This window comes from Typopeltis vanoorti, chromosome 10 (genome assembly GCF_054136105.1).
Source record: "Typopeltis vanoorti isolate ZY-2024b chromosome 10, IOZ_Tvanoo_1.0, whole genome shotgun sequence".
NCBI classification, from domain to species: domain Eukaryota; kingdom Metazoa; phylum Arthropoda; class Arachnida; order Uropygi; family Thelyphonidae; genus Typopeltis; species Typopeltis vanoorti.
Genome location: NC_143558.1, coordinates 4,407,611 through 4,434,581, shown reverse-complemented (window position 1 = coordinate 4,434,581; position 26,971 = coordinate 4,407,611). Strand labels below are relative to the sequence as shown.

Below are 26,971 nucleotides of genomic sequence, written 5' to 3'. Positions count from 1 at the left end.
GGCAATTCCTATAGGTAGAGATGACCTGCTAATGCTTCTGCCTGGTATCTTCACTTGGGCCTGGCTCCCACTGAAGAGAGACCTCAATAAAGGTCGAAACTAGTCTGGGTTGTGGCCCTTCCCTTAATACATAACATTAGACATATCCGCAAGGAGATGTGGTTTGCATTATGGGAGATACTGAAATTATTCTAAAAAGATTTATAATTGTAAATTATGACTATTTGTATATCAGTTTCCTCTTTCTCTTAAATTTTTTTTTTAAAAAAAATCCTAAAAATTATCTTACATCTACAATTCTTTTGGTGCTTAATGAGGTTCTTGTTCATTATGTGATATTCATTTACAATTTCTGAATTATTAGTAAGCACAGAATCATTTAATTCCAGAGACAATTGGGAATTTATATCCTTTCCCAATTCATTATATCTACAAATTTCATTTCTGTACTTTCAAATATTTCACTTAAATTACTAGAATTATGTTCTAGATTTACAGAATCATCACTATTAGAATCAATTTCTACAGGCTGAGATTCTTTATCTTCACTTAGAGGCATTTTCACTTTCCTCAGGTTAACCAATCTATGATACTCTGCCACTATTTCTTCCATGTTCGATTCTTTATGATTATCACCACTCTTATGTTGCATATTATCTGAATTACGTACTTTTGGGTTTCTGGAATTTCTTGTATTAGGTTTGTTTTTACTAAAATTTCTTAAATTTCTCCTTTGCTGTGTATTTGAATTATGAGGTTTTAAATTTTTCCCTTTCCTACTTTCTGATTGTAAACATGGTGCATAATTAGCATCAGGAAAACCTTCATGAAGTCATATTCATCTAGGATATTTTATTCATATTCTCTCCTAACATAATTAAATTTCTACTTCCACCTTTTAATCTATCAGAGTGTACATTTACAATTTTGCTAAGATTTCTCACATCTTGAATCCAAAAATTCTAAATGACCTCAAGCTTTCTTTCCCAATTTTCTTACCCTTTTTATACTACATTTATTATCTAACAATACTAAATTTCCTATTGCAAATGATATACATTTTCTAAACTGATTAATATACTGTCTGGTTTTCTGTGAACTTAATTTACTTACCTCTCCTGCTAATCTATGAATATTGGAAAATTTATCTATTACTATTTCCAGGTATTTATTATTGTAGCCTGTATCAGGAACAACTGAAATGAGTTAATTTGGAAAGATTGGATCAATACCATATAAAGTAAAAGATGGTTTCTCTTTGATAGCAGGGTGAAAAGCAGATCTGCATGCAAATAATGCTTGAGAAATATATGTATTCCAATCATTCATTTCAGTGTTTGCCAGATTGGAAAGTATTTGCTTTATATTTTTATTCAGTCTCTCATACATGCCATTACACTGTAGGTGGTAAGGTGTAGTAAAAATCTTAATATTAGCAATTTACAGATTTGTAATAACAATTCAGATGTAAAATTTGCTCCTTGGTTCTGAAAGTAAGGTCTGAGGAGTTCCATATCTAAATATAATCATATTCAAGAACTTTTTTGAAATAGTCTTTGCAGCTTGATCTTTCATTGCAATTGCTTCAGGAAATCTGGTTAGCATATCTATAGCTACTAGAATATACTTATTTCATTTCATTTCATTTCATTTCGTTTCTTTTTAGTAGTTTGCACTGAACCTACTGCATATATAGCAACAGTCTGAAAAGGTCTTGTTGCAGCTTATGGCATAATTTAACATACATATGTTAAATCATGCCATAAGCTGCAACGATTCTTTGTTGTAAGGATGTAAATCAGATGTAACGATTCTTTATTCTTTGACAAGTTCTGAAAAATCCTTGGTGTCCTCTCTAGTCAGAATCATGAAAAGTGTACATAATCCAAGTAGTCATTAGAGTTGGTACCAATATCCACTGTTATTCAATCTGTACATTAATGATATTGGGAAGGATTTGACAAGTGACATACAGTTATTTGCTGATGATGCAAAGATAGGTAGGGTAATCAGGAATGCTGCTGACATGCAGTCTTTGCAGAATGATTTGAATAGGCTGGAATTGTAGGCATGGGAAAATGGGTGTCAGTTCAATGTTAGTAAATGTAAAGTTATTCACTTCGGCATGATTAGATATTCAATGTCGTATTATATTGGCGGGATTAGGCTAGAAGAAACTGATGAGGCTAGGAATCTTGGAGTGTTAATAGATAGGAAGTTGAAGTTTAGGGGCCATGTGGCAAAGATTGCAAATACAACTCAAAAGATAATTGTAATGCTGAAAAGAACATTCACATGTAAAGATAAGGATGTTATTTTGCTTCTTTACAAGGCTTTGATGAGACCTCACTTGGACTATTGTGTGCAGGTCTGGTCTCCTGGTTTCCATTGTTATTCTGATATATTGGAGAGAGTACACTCTTCTTTGTACTCTCTCCAATTCCTATTATATTTAGAGGGCCATATAGGATTTCAATTTATGGAGGGCGGGGAAAGGACAAGAGGACATCCTTGGAAGCTGAGAATGAAGGCTGCCAAGAAGGGTGTGAGGGCTTGATTTTTCTCTCAGAGGGTGGTGTGTGATTGGAATGGATTGCCATTGGATGTTGTGAGTGCAAGCAGAGTGAATGAATTCAAGAATAAGTATGATAGCTGATCTGTGTAGTATGTGGCCTCCCTCAATGAATCTGACTCTCTTAATAATAATAATAATATCTTCACTTTCATTCTTAATTTTTTCCATTTGTCTAGATAAGAGTAATCCATTCATATCCAAATATGTTTTCCAGGTACAAAAATGTATCTGACTCTCACCTCTCAATACTTCTTCATAAATGGTTTTTAGTAAAGGATCATCTTTTTGAGCTTGAATAATTTGATCATTTTTCCCAGATTTGTCAACTAGCTTGTTCCTTATTCATTTTACAAATAACATGAATTTGAGTCTTCTCTTCATCTTGATTCAGTTTGTTATCAAAGACCAATCTTCATCAGATCCTAAAGATCTAGATGGATAATCTGTTCCTACATTTCTCTTTCCTGGAATATAAACCATATCAATATTATATTCCTGTATTTCCAGTACTCACCTCTTTATCTGTTGATTTTTATCTTGCATAGTGTTATGTCCCTATCTTACGATTTTGTTTGTCTTACAAACTGCCTTCATCTATATTCTCCTAACTTCTACTTTCAAGACATCACCAAAATTTCTATTAATATCTGAGTAATTGTTCCCCATAGTATCCCTAGTATTTGTATTTTAACTGCGCCCTTTGGGATATTTAGTTTAAGATATTTTATACATGAACAGAGAAAAGGAACTCAAATATCTGAAAGTGTAACTATTGCAGTCGTGACACTATTCCTTATTACTCAACATTAATTCCTTAAACTTCCCGTTTCTTAACATTAATTCCCCGCGTGGTTAGGCTCGAATGTTTCTAAGCGGTGCATTGGATTAGCAATATCAGACAACTTTTTTTTTATCATTAAACAAAAGGTTTATTATTTCTCTAAACATGGTACATATCAAAATACTCAACTAAATTACTTACACACTAAAATTATCTTAATACAAGTAGTTGGGCTGTGATTTGACAAAAGTTACTACGATCATGCCGCCACAAAATTTCATACAAAACATGAATTCACTTAACATGGAAAATTTAGATCACCACACATTATTAGATTATTCAACTTCAAGTACACTAACAAAATCATTAACTACTCTAGCACATACTTATGACAAATTCCGATTCTCTACACATCACACTAGGCATTCAAATTCCTGAGGCTACTTGATTACTCAATTTACACTAATCAAACTCAATATTAACAAAACCATTTACTTCATTAACACACAACTATGTCATTAACTTTCCTTTTACAATGTAGTAGGCACTCAAGATTCTTAGGATAATTAATTATTCACAAATTATCAACACCAGCTAGCTTACTTTTAACACTCTCTATCAAATTCTAAAGTCCTATTATAGTTTCTCCCTAATCACTTTAACAGTTCCGTATTATGACAATGGTACCTATCACAAACAACTTCTAGTTAACATAAGACAAAATTCGCAATACCTTTCTTTAGCTTCACTTACGGGCCTTTACCTTCTACTGAACGAACTTGCTTGCATAACATCTTGCAATTCAGGGCTATATAAACATCTGTGCCGTCGGCTGTACCATCCGAAACGAGGACATCGATATTTTCACAACTTCCTATGACTCTATGGTATATTTCGCTTTCTACATAGGAATACGGGAATAGCTTTCCTGTTCACCTTTGATTCCTTGTTGTGGCATGAGGATATAAGCCATATCTCCCCACTCAGGAACATCGTGAAATCCACTAGAAAACCAAACTCAAACCACCGCGACTATCCAAACGTTTCTTCTCTTCTGGCAAAAGGCAAAAAGGCCTCAAGCCTCCTTGACTATCTAAACGTCTTCCCCCAAAACTCAAAAGAGCCTACTCTTCAAAAAGCCACGAGGGGGCTGCTCTCCTAACGGCGCCCTTTCTTACTTCTTTTTCCCACCTCCTACTTGTTTTCCATCTGTCTACCAATTTTGGCCGCCATACGTCATTTTGATCGGCAACTCGTAACGAAGTTTCTATCCGGGTATAGGCCCTAAGCAATATTCTGTTATTTCTCTTGTTAGCCTCTATCTTAACCCCCTTTTAAACCTTTTCTCAGAATTCTACTTAATGCTTAATCTGTAGCCTCTTATATAGCGCATTTCATGACTCATTCTTTTATACTTATGCACTTAACTCTTTCATTCTTAATCGCATTACTATATTAATTCTTAGTTAGCTACTTATTTAATACAAATTCCTTGTTTAGACATAATACATCTTAATACATTCTTTTCTTTTGTTATCTTAACTAAACAAAAAACCTTTACATTTTATTCAATTTATACTGATGCAAGAATATTTTATTAATTAAATTATCCTTTTTATGCAGGGGTTTTTATTTATGTTATTTATTTTTCATGTTACACCATGATAACTGAGAATACTATATTCTCAAGATATCAGGTGTAACAATAGTACTTAGGAATGACAAATGCTGGTGATCAGATCTTATTTTAATATGCTGTTCTAACAACAAATATCTAAATTTTGTTAAGGGAAAAATTATTGCTAGCACTTCCCTCTCTAAGGCTGAATAGTTTAGTTCTGGACCTGATAGTTTCTTAATCACAAAAGCTACTGGCTTTAAATCATCTCCTTTCTAATACAGCAGCAATGCAGTCATTTGAAGCATCAGAAGAAAGTTAAATTTCCAAATTTAGTATAAATAAGAACTGGAGCTTTAGTTAATGCCAGTTTTAACGGAATCTAATGCTTTTTTTTGTCCCCAAGCACTGAGGATTTCAATAGCTGTGAACAATTAGGAATAAATTTTCTATAAAAAAACATACCAATGAATCTATGAACTTGCTAAACTATTTTTGGAGGTTTGGCTGATAATATTCTACATTTGACTGAGTTGGCATAATTCCTTTTTTCATTTTATGACCTTAAATACTCAACTTCTTTTAAGAAAAATTAGCATTTTAAAGATAGATTAGCTTCATCTGATCTCTTTAAAACATTCCATAGGATTTTGCAATGTTTATATCTTTTGAATATACTAGATCATTTTGAAAACAGAGACTCACTTTCCCAACATATCTGGTAAGACATAATTCATTAAAGATTGGAATGACATGGTAGAATTTCTTGCACATTGATATTTTTTAAATGGCTTGTAATCAGAGAGTTCTTGGCCTTTGTTTTGGTCACTTTATAAGTAGGGAAACCAATATTGTCTGCTATAGATTTCAAGTGTGTGTGTGTGTGTGTGTGTTGTCTATATTTTTGGCAATCCTTACATCTGGGAAGACAAGGATACAAGTTGTATAATAATTTTAAGATTGGCTTTTTGTTGTGTTTAGGTACATAAATCAATCCCCAAGTTCAAATTATCAAATGATTTAAATGATTAACATTTTTTTAATTGTATTCAAAGCAATAAAGTTCTACTCTAGCATTTCCCTTATTTTTTGTATAGTTTTAATTTTAATTTTTTTTTTTTTTTTTAAATGCACTGAGTTTTGCATAAGATAAATGTTTGCAGATTTTAAAATGTTGATATTTTTTCATCATCAGTCTCATTTAACCTCTGGGTATGCACTCTGATACTACCTCATTCAAACAATCCCTAACCCCACTTCCCATGTATTAATGACAATAATTCCATGTAGCTTCTTTTGCCATGCCACTGCTCCAAGTTGCCACCTAAGTTTGTCATGATTGCCAGCTTTGTAGTTCCACACAAATCCTTTCTTGACTGAAAATTCCACATTTTGAGTAACCTCCCAGAACTAGATGGCATGGTCACTTTCCCCAATTAGAAGCAGAGCTGCTACTATCCCTAAGTTTAAAGCTTTATTCATTTAATTTTATTGAAAAGTAACAATTTTTTTTACATTTTTCATCAGAATTATCATTGCTATTAGACAATATTTGGCAACATTTGCGAACTGATGCAAAATCACTTTCATACCAGAAGAGATAGTCAGCGCATCAGATCTGTGTGGTAAAGGCAATGGTTCTTCACAAACAGAATTAGCTTCACCCTCGTTCTGTGCTGATTTTTTCTTCTGACAATGTAATCAGTGATTAAACTTTGTGGTGATGATTTTACTAATTTTTTATACAGCTCGTGATTTCCAGACATACAGTTCTTCAGCTCACGTTGGATTTTAAAAGCTCGTTCAGAATTTGTATCATTAACAAGAAAATGATTTTCCAATTTATTGCACAGTTCAAGACCTTGAATTATATTTGCAGTGAGGGGGACAGATTTTTCATCCCCTTCACAATTGTTTTCTGAATCTTCGACAATATCTAAAGCTAATCGATATCCAATAATATCATCGTCACTTAAGACATTATCCAAAAGCAATTCATCTACATCATTCTAGCTAAATGTATCAAAACCTTATTCACCAATTTCATGTGCCAAAGTAATGATTTCAGCTGATAATGTAGATGTGTGAATGGTTGCACTGTTTGCAACATATCCAAGCCAAGCTGCTTTCCAGCAGGCATTTAAAGTTTGTGGTCTTATTTGTGCAATAGCAGATACAACATGATTTAAACAGTCCAAAATAGAAAATTTTTTCCAAAAGTCAGTTACTGTTAATGATTCATTTTCTAGTTTATCCAATATGTATTGAAAAGTGTGCTTAACGTAATATTTTTTAAAAGTAGCAATTATGCCTTGATCTAATGGCTGAATAATGCTTGTTGCATTTGGTGGAAAAAACACTACCTGCAGATTTGGATGTTCTAAATGCAGATGACTTGGTGCATTGTAAACAATTAATAAAACTTTAACTCTTTCTTTTAAGGTTACACGGTGATCAGCATTCATATTAATTAAATTAGGGAAACAAAACACACGTGTTGAAAAGATTCTTTTACTGATTAATAATAAAATTTTACTGATTATTTTATTATTAATCAGTAAAATAATCTTTTCAACACGTGTGTTTTGTTTCCCTAATTTAATTAATATGAATAAAACTTTAAAATTGAGAGCTTTTTGCTTCATATATGTTTCCACTTCTGGTACAAAGTAATTATTAAACAATTTAGTAAATACAGCAGTTGTTACCCAGGCCGTTGTATTAGCCATCCAGTGTACCGGCAGCTGTTTTAGATCTTTGCCTTTTATAGCACGTGGTCTTAGAGATTGATTTACTAGGAGGAGTTTCATCATTTGATCCCCTGATGCATTGCTACAAAGTAACAACATTACTCAATCTTTGCTTGCTTTAAACCCACTTGCTTTTTTCTCAAACTTTGCGATGTAAGTTCGACTAGGCATTTTCTTCCAAAATAATCCTGTTTCATCAGTGTTAAACACTTGATCGGGACAATATCCACCATCTTCAATAATTTTGGCTAACTTCTCTTGAAAATTTCTGGCTGCTTCTTCATCTGCTGCTGCAACCTTGCCTGTAATCTTCATGTTATGAAGTGCATTCCTTTTTAAAAACCCGGCTAGCCATCCTTAGCTAGCCAAAAATTCTTTATCAGCCTGGGAAGCAGAAGTAGTTGTTTCATCTGTTCATAAAACCGAAGAGTTTTTTTGTTTAATTAAATAACCACTTATAGGAATTCTTCTTTGAGTTAATTCTTCAATCCAAATAATGAGCACTCGTTCCGTTTTTTCTAATAAAGCATCTCTTGAGTACAATTATAATTGGCACTTTTGTGCCAGAAATGACAGATTTTCTTATTGAGACTTCATTCTTTTTAATTGCTCTTATAGTAGATTCACCTAAATTAAAATGTTTACCAATCACCGTAGATTCTTCTCCATTTGCTAAGCAATCTAAAATTGCAATTTTGATTTCCAAAGAAAAGCAATTTCTTTGGTACTTTTTTTTCTCCATTGGGCTAAATTAAATCTTTAAAATAAAAATTGGCAAAATTCAGACTTATGATAATTAAAAGACGAATACTTACATGCAAAATTAAACTTCACGGACACTCACTGCTTACGTTACTCACATTACGCCAGAATGTGCTGCAACACGCTGTTCATTATGTACAATGGGGAAACCCTGAATTTGCATGAAATATGCACCGCATAACTTCAAAACCGTAAAAAATGAGACCCGAGCGTATATCTTCTGATTCTCTTACCAAATCCAACACTGAAAACATCTTCTCCATCATGCTGTTTCGGGTAATTATCCCTGTATAAATTCTGTTTGCATTTTGTCATGTGCCCTTTCCTTCTTCCAATCTATATCCCATGATAATACTTTGTGACTAAGTTGTTTCTCCTAGTGCTAAAATGAATAATATTAGTGCAGTTGTATGAAGAGAAATAAGGTGAAAGAATTGATTGTTTTGACAGTCATTAACAGCTTGAAAGGCAAAAATATTCTATGAAAGAGTTACGATCTGTTACTGGAAGAAGTGAAAGAGGAGAGTGAGAGAAGGATTATGCCTCTGCTTCAGCAGTATGATAGAGCCAAGTCAAGGAGGAAGATAATGACGATATTGAGTCGTTTCATAGGTTATGTAGAAAGAATGGAATGGAGTTTGTATACACCTAACTGAATTTGACAGATGGAAGAGCTTATATGATGTTAGGCATCCAGGACGTGAATGAGAAAGCCAAAAAATGCAGAATTTAGTCTGAAGGATCAAAATTTCATGGGGTAGTCATTGCAAGATGTAAAGGTAGTTATAGGCTTAAGAGGATCTTGCAATTAATGTATACTAATACCAAAAGTATCATGAATAAGAGGAATGAGTTTTGGCATTTGTTGTTGCATCCTTGCTAAAAATGACAAATGAAGCAAATGATGTAGTTACAAGGATAAAATGTGAGTAGTTTAGTATTTTCAGGGAGTATAGAGAAAAGTAGGCTGGAATATGGGTACTATGATAGCAGATGAATTGCATCCAAAGATACGAGTCACCAGGAAGACAGGGATGGAGAAGGCAGTTCATTTGAGGTAGTCTAGTATGATATCAAGATCAGTAGAACAAAATATTAATTGCTATTATAGACCAGTAAGTAAGGGAAGATTTGGAAGGCATTTATTGGCCAATGAGTGCTGGTCAAATAATTATTATGGGGACCTCAACTACAGAGGAGAAATCGGAAGGAGGAAAGATCAAATGGTAGGAAGGAAATGAAATTTAAATATCTAATAAGAGAATAATTACTTGAAACGGCATGTTTTATTACTGGACTTGAGGGATTGAGAGTGCTTGATCTGGTCAAAGAAACAGATCTGTTCATAAGCCACATTGCATTTGATTGGGAGAGAGTGGTCATGTGATCTTGACTTGAGAGACTGCAAAATGTGTAATTATCAGTTAAGGAGGAGTATATGTAGAACTACAGGGTAGGTGATTATGACAAGCTTAGGAGGCAGCTTGAAGCATTACCATGGCGTAAAGCAAGAATGTTAGCACTACATGGAAAATAGTCAAGGGGCTGTCTGAAGGAAACAATATTGAACTGTGCATACCCAAGGTCAGTAGTATCATCAATCAAGACTTGAGGAAAAAAACGTTATGAGAGAGATGATCAACAAGATTATAAGCAGTACAGTGCACCTCCGAGATGAGGTGACAGCATAATATGGAACGCAAAATCATATTATGAGAAGAAATTAGCCAAGCAGGCCAAAGGAAATTCCAAAGTTGGTCTCTAAGATAATTCAGGAATGATTGTATAAGAATATCATACTCTACTCCATCCCTCCCAGATTATACAGTGTGTTTAAAGTACATAAAGCTGGAGATCCTCCTCCATCCAATAGTTGATGGCAAAAGCTCTTCAACATATTTTTTCTCTAAATACCTATCTCACTTCCTCAAGCTTCATATTGAACATACAAGCTCTCATTTAAAGAGCTTGGACACATTTTGTAGATAAACTTTCAAACATATAAATTTCCTCATCAGACATATTAGCTATTTAGATGTAGTCTCATTATTTATCAATGTCTCTGTGGAAGAATGAATAGAGATCCTTAAAGACCTATTTCCTTCTGACATCACATGTCTCTTCCATCAGTGCCCTCAAATTCTTTTTCTTTTTTTTTTATTTGGAAAGAAAAATTTTACTGCCAAATATATGGCCTGACAATTGGCTCACCTTTATTGCCTCCTCCTATTGCCAACTTATACATGGAATAATCAATTGGCATCTGAAAATCAAATTTATATTAGTAGAAAAGGACAGAAAATTACCATTCCCAGACATCATCCTTATCAACAAAAACATTGCTGGAGAATTATCATCATTGGAAGTCTGTAGGAAAGAAACCCAAAACACATACACAGGCAGATACCTACAAGCAAGCTCATTTCATCATCTCCAACAAAAATTAAGTATTATCAGAAGCTTAAAAAAATAAAGCATTAAAGGTATTAAAAGATGATGAAATTAAAAGAAAAGAATGATAGCCCAGTAATTAATTACAAAGGTACTGTATCCATACAGTACCTTTTGTAATTAAGTATTTGCAGTGCATTCAGGAAAAATAGTCCAAATATTAAAATCAGTGAATATTAGAACAGCCCATCTTATGAAGTTTCCTACATGTCCTTAAAAGACAAAGTTCCATTTTATAAGTGGCTGGTTGGCTGAGTGGTTAGTGTATCCACTTTCCAGCCAAAAGGCTGTGGGTTCAAATCCCACTGTGGGCATGGATGTTTGTGATTGTCTGTGAAAATACTGGTGGTGAGCAGTAGATGGCGGTGGTGTAGCTGCAGTTCGCTATAGTTGATGGATTGAGTGCTGGAGAGTAGACTCCTTGGAGGTGTCAGGTATTAATAATAATAATAAGCATGCTAGAATATACAAGATTCCATGTTCATGTGGAAAGATGTATGTAGGTCAAACTGGGAGAAGTTTTGAAATCAAAAAAAAAAAGAAAGAAAAAAGAAAAAGAGCATGTTGAAAACAAAAGGGAAGAAAAAAGTGGATTTGCAGTGCACATCCTCGTATAGCATCACATGATGAATTGGCAAGTATCCTCCATGCCTTAGTTGGAAGTTAATTACCTCAACAAGAATGTTCAAGGCAGTCATCGGCAGTCATTTATTCAAAAGACACACTAAACAGAAACCAAGAAACGATTCTTCACAACATTTGGATACATTAATATGTGTAACATTCCAATATTTTCAGTTTATAGAAATAGCAGCTGTTGAGAAATATTTTGTTATGTTTCGATTTTTATTTATGTTAAATAACCTCCTGAAGATGCTGTCAGCAACATAGACAGCAAAACATGCTGATAAACATATATATATATATATATATATAGTGTTAATTTAAAAAAAGTCCGAATTAGTCCTGAATATTCTTATTATCCTGATGAATAACAAACAACCGAGTTAAAACATGGTTGTTTGTTATTCATCAAGAGACTCTTCAGTGGATGACCTGGTCTTCTTTTCCTGATGAATTATGCTGAAGTAGTTGTTTGGACAGTACATTCTTTTAATATGCTCTTCTTTTTTTTTTTCGTTTTGTTTTATTGCCCAAATTTTATTTCCATATAGTAGCATTGGTAAAAGTATTGTATTATAATCTCTTAAGTCTTGTACCAAGTAGGTTTGAGCACAGAATTTATTACACGTCATTTTTAGGTATTCTGTATTTATATCCTTTTCTTCATCTTCGTACAAAATCCTGAATATGTAAAAGAATCAACTTGTTTTCCAGAATTTTGTTATCGGCATTGTTTTTGATTTTTTTGTTGAGATTATCATTCTAAAAATCTCCAGCTTTCTGAAGGTTTCTTCAGAATCTGTAATTATCACCTGATTATCAGTAAAAAGGAGTCTTTAAATCCCTATTAGAAAACTCAATGACCTAATGAGTTTCCTAATATTCCAAACAGAAATAGTTTCACTATTACAAACAGAAATAGTTTGTAATAGTGGATTTTGTTCAGACTGAAATTCCCTGTAGTTTGCCTCAGGAAATTTCATTCTGAACAAATCTTGAATGTTTTAGTTAGTAAGTATAGTTTACTTGCTAACTAATAGTAAGTCAGGACTTACTATTAGTTAGCAAGTTTGTTATAAACAGTACTTGCTTTAGAGAGAGGAAAGTATATTTATGTTTGTAGACAGACACATTTATCTGACATGTCTGTATTAAACACGAACATGTATAATATAGTTAAGATGTTGTTGACATGAATGAATGAATCAGGTTTATACTGCTTTATAATTTTTCTGCTTCAGAAGAGTAGTTTATTATCTATCAATGTTCTTAATATATTTTTATTTTTCAGTTTAACTTTTTCATTTATAATTTTTTTTTTCTTATTTTAGGTTTTATCATGAAGTCTAAGATGAATATGTAGCAAACATTTTTAAATGTTTCGCTTGAAAAGCAGATGGAATTAGTAGTTCAAATATATTGTTGTTGATGTATTAATATACTGCTAATTTATATAATTGAAAAACAGAGGTAAAGTATACTGAATTAAATAAATAAATTAAATTATTGATAAATACTGTAGCAAACATTGTTTCAAAACATATTTGAGAGTGATTGTTATAATTTAAGAATTTGAATGATATGGTAATAAAGATAAAGTGTTATTAAAAACTTTTGTTCATTTACTCATGGCAGTTTTCTAAATTGGCATTTCACTTTGCCTTCTCTTAGCTAAAGTAATTTAGTAGCCATCAGTTGGTTTGTGTTTGCCATTACCAATTAATATTCATGCCAGGAAAAGCAGGAAACTGCTGTTGCCACCTTGACTGTGGGACGGAGCCAGAGGACACACATCATTCCAGCATAGTTTGCTGTTGGCAGATGTTCCACATATCATGATGGCCTCATCGATTGTTATGATATCTGTGTTAAGCAGGAAAAGGAATGTGTTTGTGTCATGGTATATTAGAAAACAATAAAGTAGAATGTTATGTTTGGTTGGTATATTTGACTTACTAAAAGGTGTAAATATGTGAACCAACATTAATGAGCTATATGAGAATGCCATATATAAGAGTGAGCAAGAACAGGTATGAGAAGAAATAATTTCATTACTGGCAAATGAATTAATAATTTATAATTTTGTTATTATATTTGTGTGTCCAATAAGTTACTGGACTGAATTACCACTCCACCCCAATCAGAATGATAATCTCAGCAAAAAAATCAAAAACAACGGCAGATAACAAAATTCTGAAAAACAAGTTGATTCTTTTACATATTCAGGATTTTGTATAAATATGAAGAAAAGGATATAAATACGAAAAATATATAAAAATTTAAATATGTCAAAATTAAAAAAAAACTTCTTTTTTCCATTATCGAACGATGTGATTCGATCGCGCATTCAAGATCTCAGTGTTGATATTTTATGCAAGTAGTAGAAGATATCAAAGCCAGCCCTCTAAAAGTGAGTATTCAACTGGACGAGTCAACTTATGTTGATAATTGCAGTCAGTTTATTGGTATTTGTGCGATACATTAGGAAATGTTAGAAGAATTTTTATTTTGTGAGCCACTGGAATTGACGACAAAAGGAATTGATGTTTTCAATCATATTAAAAACTTTTTTTTTAAAACATCAAAGACCAATGAATGTGATAGGCTCAATTTGCACTGATGGTGCCCCTGCAATGTTGGGCAAAAATTCTGGATTTTTTTCATACATCAAGACAGAAATACTGCAAGTTACAATAATGCATTGCATGTTGCACCGTCATGCACTTGCATCAAAAGCTTTGCCAGAGAATTTAAAACAACACTTAACTACTGCAGTAAATGTAGTAAAGTATATCCGAGGACAAGTGCTTAATCATCATATCTTTTGTGCTTTGTGCGAAGAAATCAGTGCTGTTCATACTGTGCTTCTTTATCACACTGAAGTACGGTGGCTCTCCAAGGGCCACATGCCAAGCAGGGTTTTTGAATTGCGCGAGGAAATTATATAGTTTCTTACTAACCAAAATTATGATTTAGTTAAATCTTTTGAAAAAAGATAAGCAATACTTCGACTAGCCTACTTAGCAGATATATTTAGCCACTTGAATGAATTAAACACATCAATGCAAGGATTTGGTAAGAACATAACAGCTAGTGAAAAATTATCTTCATTTATTGAAAAACTAAAAATTTGGAAATGTCAAGTTGAAAATGGGAATTTTGCAAACTTTCCTTTGCTTGATTCAATCGTTCTAGAAAATGAGAAAATAATAATTATACCTGAAATTGCAATGCACCTCCAACAATTGATGAATCATTTCATGGATATACTTTACCGTGGGAAATATTAGCAAAGTTCAGAGATGGATACTGGATCCATTTCTGTTTGACCCAGATTCAATGGATGACAGCTATTTAATAAAACACGATCTTATTGAAATATGAGCCAATGCACGTATTCAAATGGAATTTGAAAAACTGGACTTAGAACAATTCTGGTGTACACAGTTAGACCCTTATCCACACCTGGCAAAAACAGTATTGCAGACACTTTTACCATTTGCCACCACCTACCTGTGTGATATGGGATTTTCATCACTTTTGCACATAAAAACAAAAGCCAGAAATTGCTTAAATGCAAGTGATGACTTATGCATGGCTCTTTCAAAAAAGGAGCCTCACTTCAAAAGTATTATGAATAAACAACAACAACATAGCCATTAAAAATTGAGATATTGTTTTGTATGTATATGTAAGTGTATGTGTTTATTTTTCAATAAATAAATTATCTTGCAATAGATGTAATTTCCTAAATAAAGAAATCGAAACACATTTTTCAAGGGGGTGCTAGGACTTATTTTTAAATTTAAGGGGGTGCCGATCACTAAAAAGGTTAAGACCCACTGATTTAGATGTTGGTTGGATGCAATGATGCCCTTTTTCTGAGCTATATACAGGGTGTTCGGGATAAATTTGACAGTTTCGTAAGGAAAAAGAAAATCTTCTTTGTATCTATTAAATTTAATGAATTGACAAAAAAACATTACAGGCAGAGTTAATTACAATACTATCAACAAGATTTACTCAAAATAACCACCATTAGCATCGATCACAGCTTCAATTCTGCTTCGGAACCTCGAACAAGCTGATGCCAGTCTCCCTGGGAAGGGCCGCAAAAACTGTTTTAATTTTATCCATTAACTGGGCTTTTGTATTACTGGAAGTGCGATTGGTGTCTTTTTCAACTGCGCCCCATACAAAATAATCCATGGGGTTAAGGTCTGGGGAGTTTGGAGGCCAAACATTTGGACTGGTGAAGTCGTAGAAATTTTCAGACAACCATTTTTGACTTTTCCCAGAGGTGTGGCAAGGGGCCGAATCCTGCTGCCATACATACGGCCTACCATTGGCTACCCTTGTTATCCAGGGCTTGACTACAGTTAGCAACTCCACGAACAAAGCCCGAATTCCAATGCCAGGGTTCTTCAACACCTGTTCCTGCAGATTTGCGAGGAATTCTGCTGTACGAACGCAATCAGATCGTCTGCTAGGGATCTTTCTTCTTGCTACATCCTCGTAGTCACCATTGCAAGTCTCTAGTTCATGCCTGATTGTTTTTACTGTATTCAGGGAGCATTGGGCAGCAGTCGTAATATCCTTATTTTGATGGCGGACACGAATCATCATGATACAAGTTATTCTCTTCCATGATTCAGGTGGGTTCCAGCTATCCATCCTTTCTGACATCTTGTATATGAATGAAGAAGGGTCCAAACTTTTAAATGAAGAGAAGTGTGTGTTAATACATGTAACTTACGGAAAAATATAATTAATTATAAATATGTCAAATTTATCCCGAACACCCTGTATATTATAGTGATATAGGAAATTTAACAGAAAACAATCCTAATTTTTTTATGTTAAGTTTTAATTATTCTTTTAATTCTTCAATTTTAATTCTCATTGTTTGGGATCCTTAAATTAGTCCTAATTTTTTGGGGCTCCCAGCTAGATTTACATACTCTAGATAAACATGTGCACTTGTGCATAAGTACAGCCCTGGATGGAGCAACAAATCATCTTGTACAATTTGTTATTTATTTCTGTTTTATTTATATTTCACTTTGTTTTCTAAGAATTTTCTTTTAATGATCAGCCTTACACTATTTACATAGTAATGTATATATAAATAATTTCCAATCATCTTGAATTATATTCCTGTTTATGAAATTCTACCTTGATCATGATTTTTTTTTTGGTCTAAATTTTTTGTCAGTGACTCTTCTATCATATCAATAATTGATATCCTGCATAGGCCAGTATTTTGTTGCAAAATATGCAGCCCTCTTCACGTAGGATTTAGTTTTATTCAGGAATAGGTGCATTTTTACTCAATACTTCTATTCAACAGCACCTTACTGCAGATGCAAGAAAAACAAGTAGTTTTATTGTATCGCTACATATAGTTCAGAGACATTTCACCCTGTTTAGTGACAATTAGTATAATTAGAAACAACTTGAATGAAGATTACCTTACATAATGAAAAACTCTCCTCCTTCCCCCTACAGATACTAGACTGCATACAAACAACAAAACATTTTTATTGTAGCACCGTACACACAGTATCTAACTAAATCCATGTGTTTTAACATCCTCTTTCAAATTTTATGTTGCCAAAAATATGTGATCATGCCTCTTTATAATGCAGACAACAAACAATTTATGTAAAGCACATATTTTATAGTCTGCACGGTTAGCCTAGTGGCTTTGCACTTCACAACCATATATCTAGGGAAGGTGTGCCCTAGGTTCTATTCTCATCGATGACGTGAGGAACTTAAAGATCTTTCTCATTTTTCATCCCGCAAAGCTTGCGGGATGAAAAACCCCAGATAAACTGGCGAAAATATCCTGCTGTCCATGCCCAAGACCGGCTAACTTGGCTATGGCTGAGAAAGATCCTTATGCTCCTCACATCATCGACGGGAATCGAACCGAGGGCACTCCTTCTCCAGGCATATGGTTATGAAGCACAAGCTGGCAAACCGGCCCCATGAACACACACAGATTACAGTCATGAACACTACCCTTAGGAGGGATGCTGCAAGGAGTGACAAACTGGCTGCATTAATTTCATTGTGAACCCCTTGTTAGGGGACTCTCTACCCATCCTAAAGGGATGGATGAGATCAATCGAATTTTTTACAGCAAATAAATATATAATCTATATAAAACTTGAAAAGTTTGAATTGTATTTGAGATTTTCTATATCATTAAGACAGTTCAAAAATGCTAATTTTACAAAAACTCTACAGAAAAACTTGAACTAACATGCCATATAAACTTCGTGAAAATATGCCCACCCTAATCAGAGAACATACATGCAATAAATTGACTTCTCGCACTCACCATACCATGTACTTAATATTCTCCTCCATTAATGTGTTAATACCATATCTTAAAATTCCTTTTAGCAGCAATATTTTCATTATACTATATTTCCTTTTTCATTTTTTCTTATATCTCTGTTTCCTTTGTGGCACGTGTATGACACGTGAATTTCTGTTTAAAAGGCTTGCACTCATATCCGTTAGGGACATGAAACAAAATATTTTATGGCAAGTTGAATCAGGGAAAACTAATTCCAGATAGTACTCTCAGGATTTATCTTGTTTTTCCCTTCAAAAACACACTAGCTCACAAACCATATGCAATTGATAAGTATAATACATCCATCTCATCATTAATTCTGAATAGCAATCCTTATATTTGTACCCTTTCAATTTTACACCCAGAATTCTTTCTTTTAATATTACACAGTGATCAGCATTCATTTTGATAAATTATGGAGAATACTATTGTGTTAAGGATAATTACTTTAATTTCCCGACAATTTGACCTTCATATTAAGGTTTACCTGGAGTATGCATACACATATACAGAGAAAAGCTACATTACAATTCAAATAGTATTCTAAAATGACGCTGATTTGATCAAGTGTTATTCTTCTGGCTTGATCTCTATTTAAAAAAAAACAAAAAAAAAACTTATATATCAAAACTATATACTATTTTTATAACATATACAGAGAATAAATTCATATTATCTTTTAGCATTTTTAATACAGCAATAGTGTTGGTGTTGGTCTATTCAATAATGTTATTAAATTCAGTAATGCACAAATGAGTGTGTTTGTAGTTGAAAGTTTATTTTGCACTTGGTTAGACTATAATAAATTTAGTTTAATCCTTTATTCAAGTGTGAGCAAACAAAGTTTGTGCCTGAAAATCTCTTCAGGACTGAGGTAGGTAGTACAATACCAGGCAACTTGGATAAAGGATTAAACTAAATTTATTGTTAGAGTGTGTTTGTAGAATTTCCCATTTTGAAATTTGAAATATCTCAAAATTAAAGAATATAGTTACGATAATCTTCAGTATTATTATACTGGAATCTCCATGGAGTTCAGAGACTCATCGTGGAAAATCCACACTAACTTTTATACACAAATAACCTGTGATAAAATATCAGAGGTTATTTGTGTATAAAAGTTAGTGTGGATTTTAATTCATTCTTTAAACTCATTCACTGCCAGGTCAATCACAACTAATTCTGGCAATCCAATCCACTCATTTGCTACTCTCCATGCAAAAAAAAAAAAAAAAAATCTAGTCTGCACATTGTTACATAATCTTACATGACCATCCCTAGTTCTCTCTCTCTATTTGTCATGTATATAGGAATTATTTGGATGTTTTTCAACATCCAAGTAATCCTTTGAGCCACTTTACCAACTTTTGCAATATGCCCTCCGAATTTCAACTCTGTCCATTATTATATCTAAGTTCCTAGTCTTGGATATATAGCTATCCTGCAGTCCAGTGATACATGTTATGGAACCTTTTTAACCTAAATTGCATAACCTTACATTTTGCAACATTAAATTGGCAATCATTATTATTTGCACACAATGTCAATTTATTGAAATCATGCTGCAGGATATCTATATCTCCTTTATCAATTATTTTTATAACATAAAAATAATTGATAAATTATCCCCCATATCATTGGTATATAAATTAAAGAGAAGTAACTCTAGTACAGAACCTTGAGGTACTCCACTAGTCACCCTCATTCTCCTAAATTCTACTCCACCATATACTACTCCGGTATCTGTCTGTCAGTCACACACACCTATCCACGCTACTGGCATCATATTCATTTCCATTTGCTCCAACTTTTGTAGTAGTTTTCCATGTGGTATTCTGTCAAATGCCTTTGCAAAGTCCAGCAATATCCCATATTTGAATTCTACTGTCATTTTATTATAAAATATGAATAAATTACCATTGCATAATGATTTCTGTACACACATTCATTTGTTTTAAGAGGTGGCTGAACCCACACTTGACTGTATGCCCCACCCTAATAATTCTAGTTTCCCAGAGTTTGTACTTTCCAGACTCTGCTGGAAAGTATAAACTCTCCTGTACTTTCCTGCATTGTCTTCAGACATCAGGTAGTATATGGAAGTAATTTCACCCATCAAATTCACTCCATACATCAATAAACTGCACACCATTCCTCCTGCACAATCTTCTCATTGGCTCATTTGCAATCATAACTCTTCTCATTTTACTCCTATCATACCAAGGCAGCACACTTGCATTTCTTATTTTCTTGCTCTTCTTTTTCTCTTCTATCAACAACTCTTGCATATCTTGTCTCATTGCATATTTCTCACCATTGAAATCATTCATACCAATCAAAACAATCAATCCTTTCATTTCTCCCATATGCAAACTAATAGCCTCACTCATCCATGATCTTTGCACCTGGGAAACATGATTTCACCAAATTCTCGTTAAATACACCGCTTATTATCGAATCTCCATATAATATCTTTTGCTTACAACCTGTTTCTTGCATACTTTCATACTTTTCTTCTTTCAGATGTACAACACAATAATCGGTTCTTCTACTCTACCTCATGTTTTGTCTTGTGAAGGATGCCATGTAAGTGTTATTTCACTCCTTACTGTCACCTCTTTATGCATATTACTTTCAGCCACTTCCTTCATGCTCTCATGCATATTTCACACCATTGTTCACATCATCATCATCAAATTCCTGCCATGTACCCTCAAGGGGTGTACAGGATATGATAGTCCTACTTGAAAAATTTACATCATTACTAACTTCCTATCTACAATTTTCCTCCAGATCAGTCTGTTACTTGTCAAGACTCCAACATTATCAGATCTTATATTTCTGTCGTCTAAGGCACTTTGTACCGTTTCAATCCACCTATATCTGGGTCTTCCTCTGGGTTATTTTCCTGCCAACCTGGTAGAGAACACTTGTTTTGCTAATCTTTCCTCTCGCATTCTATTTAAGTGACCATACCACCTGAGATTAGCTCTGCTAATGCATTCTTGGATGCTGATAATCTCAAGTTCTTTCCTAATAACCTCATTTTTAATATGATATTGCCATTGATGCCCTTAATCTTTCTCAGGACTCTCATATCTTGTGAGTCTTTGGTCAAGTGTTTTTACTTCTGATTCAGCTCTCAGATCCATAAGTTAAAATTGGTTTAAACACTGTCTTGTATACACAACTAATTTATTTTTTTGACTAATTTTTCTCTTATTTATTCAGTTGACTTCCTACCATACTAGCTTTGTTGATTCTGTTGTCTATTTCCATATTTGATTTTCCATCTTAACTAAAAATCGTGTCGAAGTAGCTGAAATGTTCACTTGTTCTATAGGTTCTCCATTCTTCTTCCACATTCTCTGTAACTTTTGTTGTCCTGCCTTACATCATTAATATTATTTCATTCTCCTGCTTTTCACATATTTGCATTTCTTGCATTTGCACACAAAACATTACCAACTTTGGCTCTCTCTCTGTCTCTCCACTCTTACTTTCATACCATAAACCATTCACTCTTTGTAACAAATACATAAAACACACATTACATCGTTACAAAATCCCTCATGCTGAGTTCAATGAACAAGGAAGCCTTATCTGCCATTTTCCTGGTATGCATTGGTGCCATGAAAAGCACTTTCTATATAATATCGTATATTAAATTTCACAAACACACACATGCACAACTTTACAGCCTAAAGTACATATAATAAAAGCAAAAGTAATTACTGAAATTATTAATTTTCATTAAATTAAGTCTTATCTGTGAGCCACATTCAACACTACTTGTAGTATATGCTACTCTAGTGCCACTCTCTATCTAGGTTGTTACTTTGAGAGTAACCTATAAGATACAGATTGTTTCTTGATGCGAGGTCAGGATAATAGAGAAAAGTAACAAATGATATATTACTAATTATATGAAGAGCCAAAGGCTTCGATTCGGCGATGTGAAATTATTTAAGTTAAGTGATCTTACATACCATATTGTTTCATAGCCGAATAAGAAACTCGAAGAGTTTCATGCAGAATATAGAAACTATATAAATTCGGCAAGTCCAAGTCCAAGTGTAAGCAAATACCTGGATAGTGCAACACCAGGGCAACACATAGTGCAACACTGGGCACTACCAGTCCCTCTGGTAGTGCCCCAGTGTTGCACTACCAGAGGGACTGTGTGTTGCCCTGGTGTTGCACTATCCAGGTATTTGCTTACACTTGGATTCGCCGAACTTTATATAGTTTCTATATTCGGCACGAAACTCTTTTTTTTTGAGTTTCTTATTCGGCTATGAAACAATATGGGATGTAATATCCCTTAACTTAAATAATTTCACATCGCTGAATTGAAGCCTTTGGCTCTTCATATAATCAGTAATTTATTAGGACACCTTCTTGGCAATTCTTATAGTAGGGTATGTAAGTTCTGTTTGCTACAAACTTGGTATTATCTAGGTCTACCTACTCACTGATGAGATCTCAATAAAGGTTGAAACCGGTCTGGGTAGTGACCTTCTCTCATAATGTAGAACAGTAATACAGCTCCTAGGAGCTGGGTTTCACATTGTGGGTAAATACCAAGAACAGTGATTGGAGCTTGCTCCACCCTTGCTATGAGTTGCTCCAGTGTTGCACTACTAGAGGGACTATGTGTTGCACTATCCAGGTATTTGCTTACTTGTACTCGCCGAACTTTATATAGTTTCTATATTCGGCATGAAACTTTTTGAGTTTCTTATTCGGCTATGAAACAATATGGGATGTAATATCCCTTAACTTAAATGATATATTGTTATTAAGTTGGAGAATGCTGAAGACATCAATGTGAAATGGCCAGTCAGATCACATGACAAATTGAGTACATTTTTTTTTTATATGAACTACACATGCACACAAACAAGCAGTTGCAAAACATATAACACAACAGTACCATGTATGGGCATGTGGTTAAAAAAAAAAAAAAAAAAAGGAAGCTGTTATGCTTTTATTTTTGAATAACTAAAAGGAAAAACTGAGTATTGAAGACTTTCACAACACAGAAGTAGATGGAATGAAAGAGGAGAAAGAGGATGAGAAATTGGTTTGGTATGTTTGAGCTTGGACACTCATCGTATGATGACCATTGTACGTTTACAGGCTTAAGGGGGGGGGGGAATGGTCTGATGTTTCGCCAGAATAGTGCCACAAAAATACCTATAGAAGAGGCATAAGAGCCAGAACCCAGCTTATGTTTCTGTCATGAATGCTCCACAGGTTTCATTATACAACAAAGAATGCTTTTGAGAAAGTGACCGGAGTTGGTGAAGTGTCATTAATCAACCAAATACTATCCCTCTTCTGGATAGTATTAAACATTTTTAGGAATTTGGTGCACTATTCCAAATGTGAGAACACTGTTCTTAAGTAGGGTGAATTTATGATATGTAAATGTTAAGAGATTACAGAAGAAGAGGCTCTGAATTTGGTGTTATGCCAGAAGAGACTACTATAGGTGTCCAATTCAGTCCAAGAGAGATACCTGATCTTGTTTGGATAGCAGAGTATTATCAGAGGTGAGCGGGAGGTAGGTTATGGACATTAAATAAGATAGGAGTGTGTTTTAGTGGCATTGAAATTGACATGGTTGTTCTTGTTTCATTGTAGTATGGCTGTTTAATGCATTGATTACTGATTCCATAGTTTGGAATATATGAGTACTGTAGAGTTTGTTAAATGATAGAGGAATGGAATGCACTGTTATCAATAGAATTATAGATGGAATTTGAGATTAGTGAGAAAATAATTTATGTATAAGAGAAAGAGTGCAAAGCCCCTGGAGTACTTCAGCAATGATGTGGAAATCTGAAAAAAAGGAAGCTGTCCCCAATGTCATGAAGTATAATTGTAGATGGTAATTTGAAGAAACCAGTTTCTCTGAACCTTTTTCAAGTTTGAGTCCTTTAATGAGTGATGTGGCAAGGAGATCTGCTGGGGATCATATATAAATTTTATATATTATGTTTTTAATGGATATAAAATCACAGCATTTTAGTGGAATGACTTTCACTTAGTGAAATCTTTGCACTAGTTATTATAATTTTGAAGCTGTGTTTGGCTGTCAGAGAAGGGTCTCTGGTTTTTATCCTGTTTCCCCTTTCCATTAAGTGTACATGTGGTGTGGTGGCTCCTCTTGCACATGTTCAACTCACCATTTTTAAGTAGGGAGCCACTATCTTTATTAGCCTCTATGTGAAGATACAGCAGTATATCAGTTTGGCAGGCTGGCTCTTAAATAATATAGTGGTTCACACCCTGATGGTAATGTGTCAGGAAGATTTCTGTCAGTGAATAATCCTACTGCCAGATCAGATATTGTGCCATTGTGTGTGTGTGTGTGGGGGGGTCCTGAGTTTATCAGTATTTGAGGGTTACTGTCAAGCATGGCTTAGATAGGCTACCAGGCACACCTTCTTGTGTGGGAGCTATATTGAAGGTCTTAAAAAAAAAAATCTATCACAAAAGATATGAACATTCAAAAAAAAAAAAAAAAAAAACATAAAATAGCAAACACAATAAAACTCCACAAAAATTAACAAAAGTGCACCACAAAAAGGTCAACAAAAATAAATACAAAATAATAATCAACAAATCCATACCAAAAAAAATCATATTCATGGCTTCAATTCATACTTAAATGATGTGTACTACTACTGAATATGCATCAAAACCTGGTCAGTTATTTCTTGCAGAGCATCAGCTACAGTCTGCATAATTTCTTCTGTAAGAAGGTACTCAGGCATTTGTTACATCTGACATTCCATTTCAGAGGTTTATCTGCTTTGGCTCAAAATTTCCTTTCCATATCACTGTTTTCACTTGTTGCCTTTACCACCCTCCTCATTGTAATTATCACTGTGACTTCTGATTATTTATCTCTGAAGGATGATGTTCTAGAGTCTAATTATCTAACAGTACAACCATCTTCCTTGTAGACTAGTATTCATAATTCAGACTGATTTCCCATCTCTAATCACAGTTCGGGCCAGAAGAGAATTTGTATTTGGACCTTTTCTTAACAAACTCTCTAGAAGTTCTCGTCTTAGTAAATTCAGCTGTGTTTTATCCAGCTTTTCTTTCTACTCATCATTCTTCATATAGCCAATCTGAATCCTTTATCCTTTTGGCATACTGGTGATATGTACTAAATGAGGTGACCTCCATGATTTTTTTGTCTCTATTTCACAGTGATTACTCTGTCTGCCTCTTAACTGAAATGCTTGCTCTTATCAAATAATTAAAATAATCTTTACTGGAATTGGGCCCGTATCTCCCACTTCACACAAAAAAAAAAATCCTGATTACTTTCTAAGTCTTTGTTCTCTAGCAAGTGTGCCATGGCATTTCATGATCATATTCCAAAAATCTCAAGTGAAAAACCTAGCTTTGCACTCAGCCTGTTACTCACATCTGGGAGAAAAAAAGAAGAAAAAAACTTGTTTCCTGCTTAAATTCTTAATCTTGTTAATATTTTTGGAGAACTTTCATACTTGAAATTCTCTATAAAAATATTATTCCAGTAGTTTTTTTTTTTTTTAATTTTTTCTTCTTCTGCTCAGTCTCCTCACATCTGAGGACTCAAGATCCTAGCCACAATGTCTCTCCATTTCTTTCTGTTTTTTGTTGCAGCAGTGGCCAACTCCAGTGTAATTCCAGTGATCTTTTTAATCTGGTCCAACCATCTTGGTCTTGTGCATTTTCTTTGTCCTTCCACTTTGCTCTGAATGATAAGTTTTTCCAGGTTGTAATTATCACGTCTTGAAATGTGACCAAAGTGAGAATTCTTTCATTTACAATGTCACATAGTCTAATCACATTTTGGGCCAGAAGAGATTTTGTATTTGATCTAAACACATTGCCTATTTACCAACCCAAATATCAGATGATCTCATTATTCTCCTAAACCTTGGACCTTTTCTTAACAAACTGCTCATTGCTGACCTCTCCATGGTAATTCTTTTAAATTCTGGTTGACATCCACCCTTGGTGTTTATTAGCGCTTCAAGGTAAACGGATTTATCCACCTTCTCGAAGTCAATGTTGTGGGCAAAGTCATTTCATCCATGGCCATGTATTTTGTTTTATCACAATTAATTCTTAACCCTGTTTCACGCTTTCCCATTCAACACTTTTAATGAGAGACTCCAGTTTTCCTTTGTTGCTGGCAGTAAGAACTGTATTGTAAGCATACCTAAGATTATTTATCTTTTTGCCACCAATTGAGAAATCACTATTGTATCCATTAAATGCCTTTCTTGTAATGTATTCTCCATAAAGATTGTATAGATCCTGGGAGGGTATGCATTTTGTCTCATATCTTACTCAATTTTGAACCACTGAGGTGTTTTTCCATCCATCTTCACTCAGCGATTCCTCTCATAGAGTTGTTTTAAAAGGTGTGTCAAATGTTCTAGGATGCCCATTTACTTAGTATTTTTCACAGGTCCTCCCACCTGACAGTCAAATGCTTTAGCATAATCATTGAAGCACATATACAAGGGAATATTAAATTCTTGAGCCCTTTTCAACCAAATGCTTTAAATTAGAAATTTCATCTCTGGTTCCACATCCTTTTCTAAAATCTGTCTGTTCTGTAGGAAGTTGTTGCTCGACATATTGTTTTTTTTGTTTTGTTTGTTTTTTTAAAGTCTTTCTTTAATAATTTACACAGCTCAAGACTGTGTAGCTCGGTGGATGTGGCGTTTACACACACTGCACTTCACTGCACGAAGGAAGACTTGGTGTTTCGAATCTAGTCTGCGACTAGAGGAAATTTTTCTAAGCCTTTTTTAGACCAGCTCCCGAGTTAGTTGATCTCTGGCACGGGCAGCGGGTTTTTTCTCTGGGAAACTCGAGTTTTTCATCCTGTAAAACTCAAGAAAATCGACTAGAATCCACACTATTTTTCAGACATTAAATATATATTGTGTTAGGGACCACAAGATGGCAGCACTTGTTGAGCTGCCTCTTCAATGCGTGCCACTTAATTAGTGATATC

General features: G+C 34.0%; 1 protein-coding gene across 3 annotated transcripts in view; it reads left to right on the top strand.

Annotated features, from left to right (window-relative positions):
• The window catches only part of Akt (AKT serine/threonine protein kinase), a 236,926-nt gene that overhangs the window by 19,834 nt on the left and 190,121 nt on the right, over positions 1-26,971 (top strand). For all 3 annotated transcript variants that reach the window (XM_090399753.1, XM_090399751.1, XM_090399754.1), the window contains exon 2: positions 12,893-13,031. The gene's annotated coding sequence lies outside the window, so the exon portion shown is untranslated. The remainder of the gene's footprint in view (positions 1-12,892; positions 13,032-26,971) is intronic.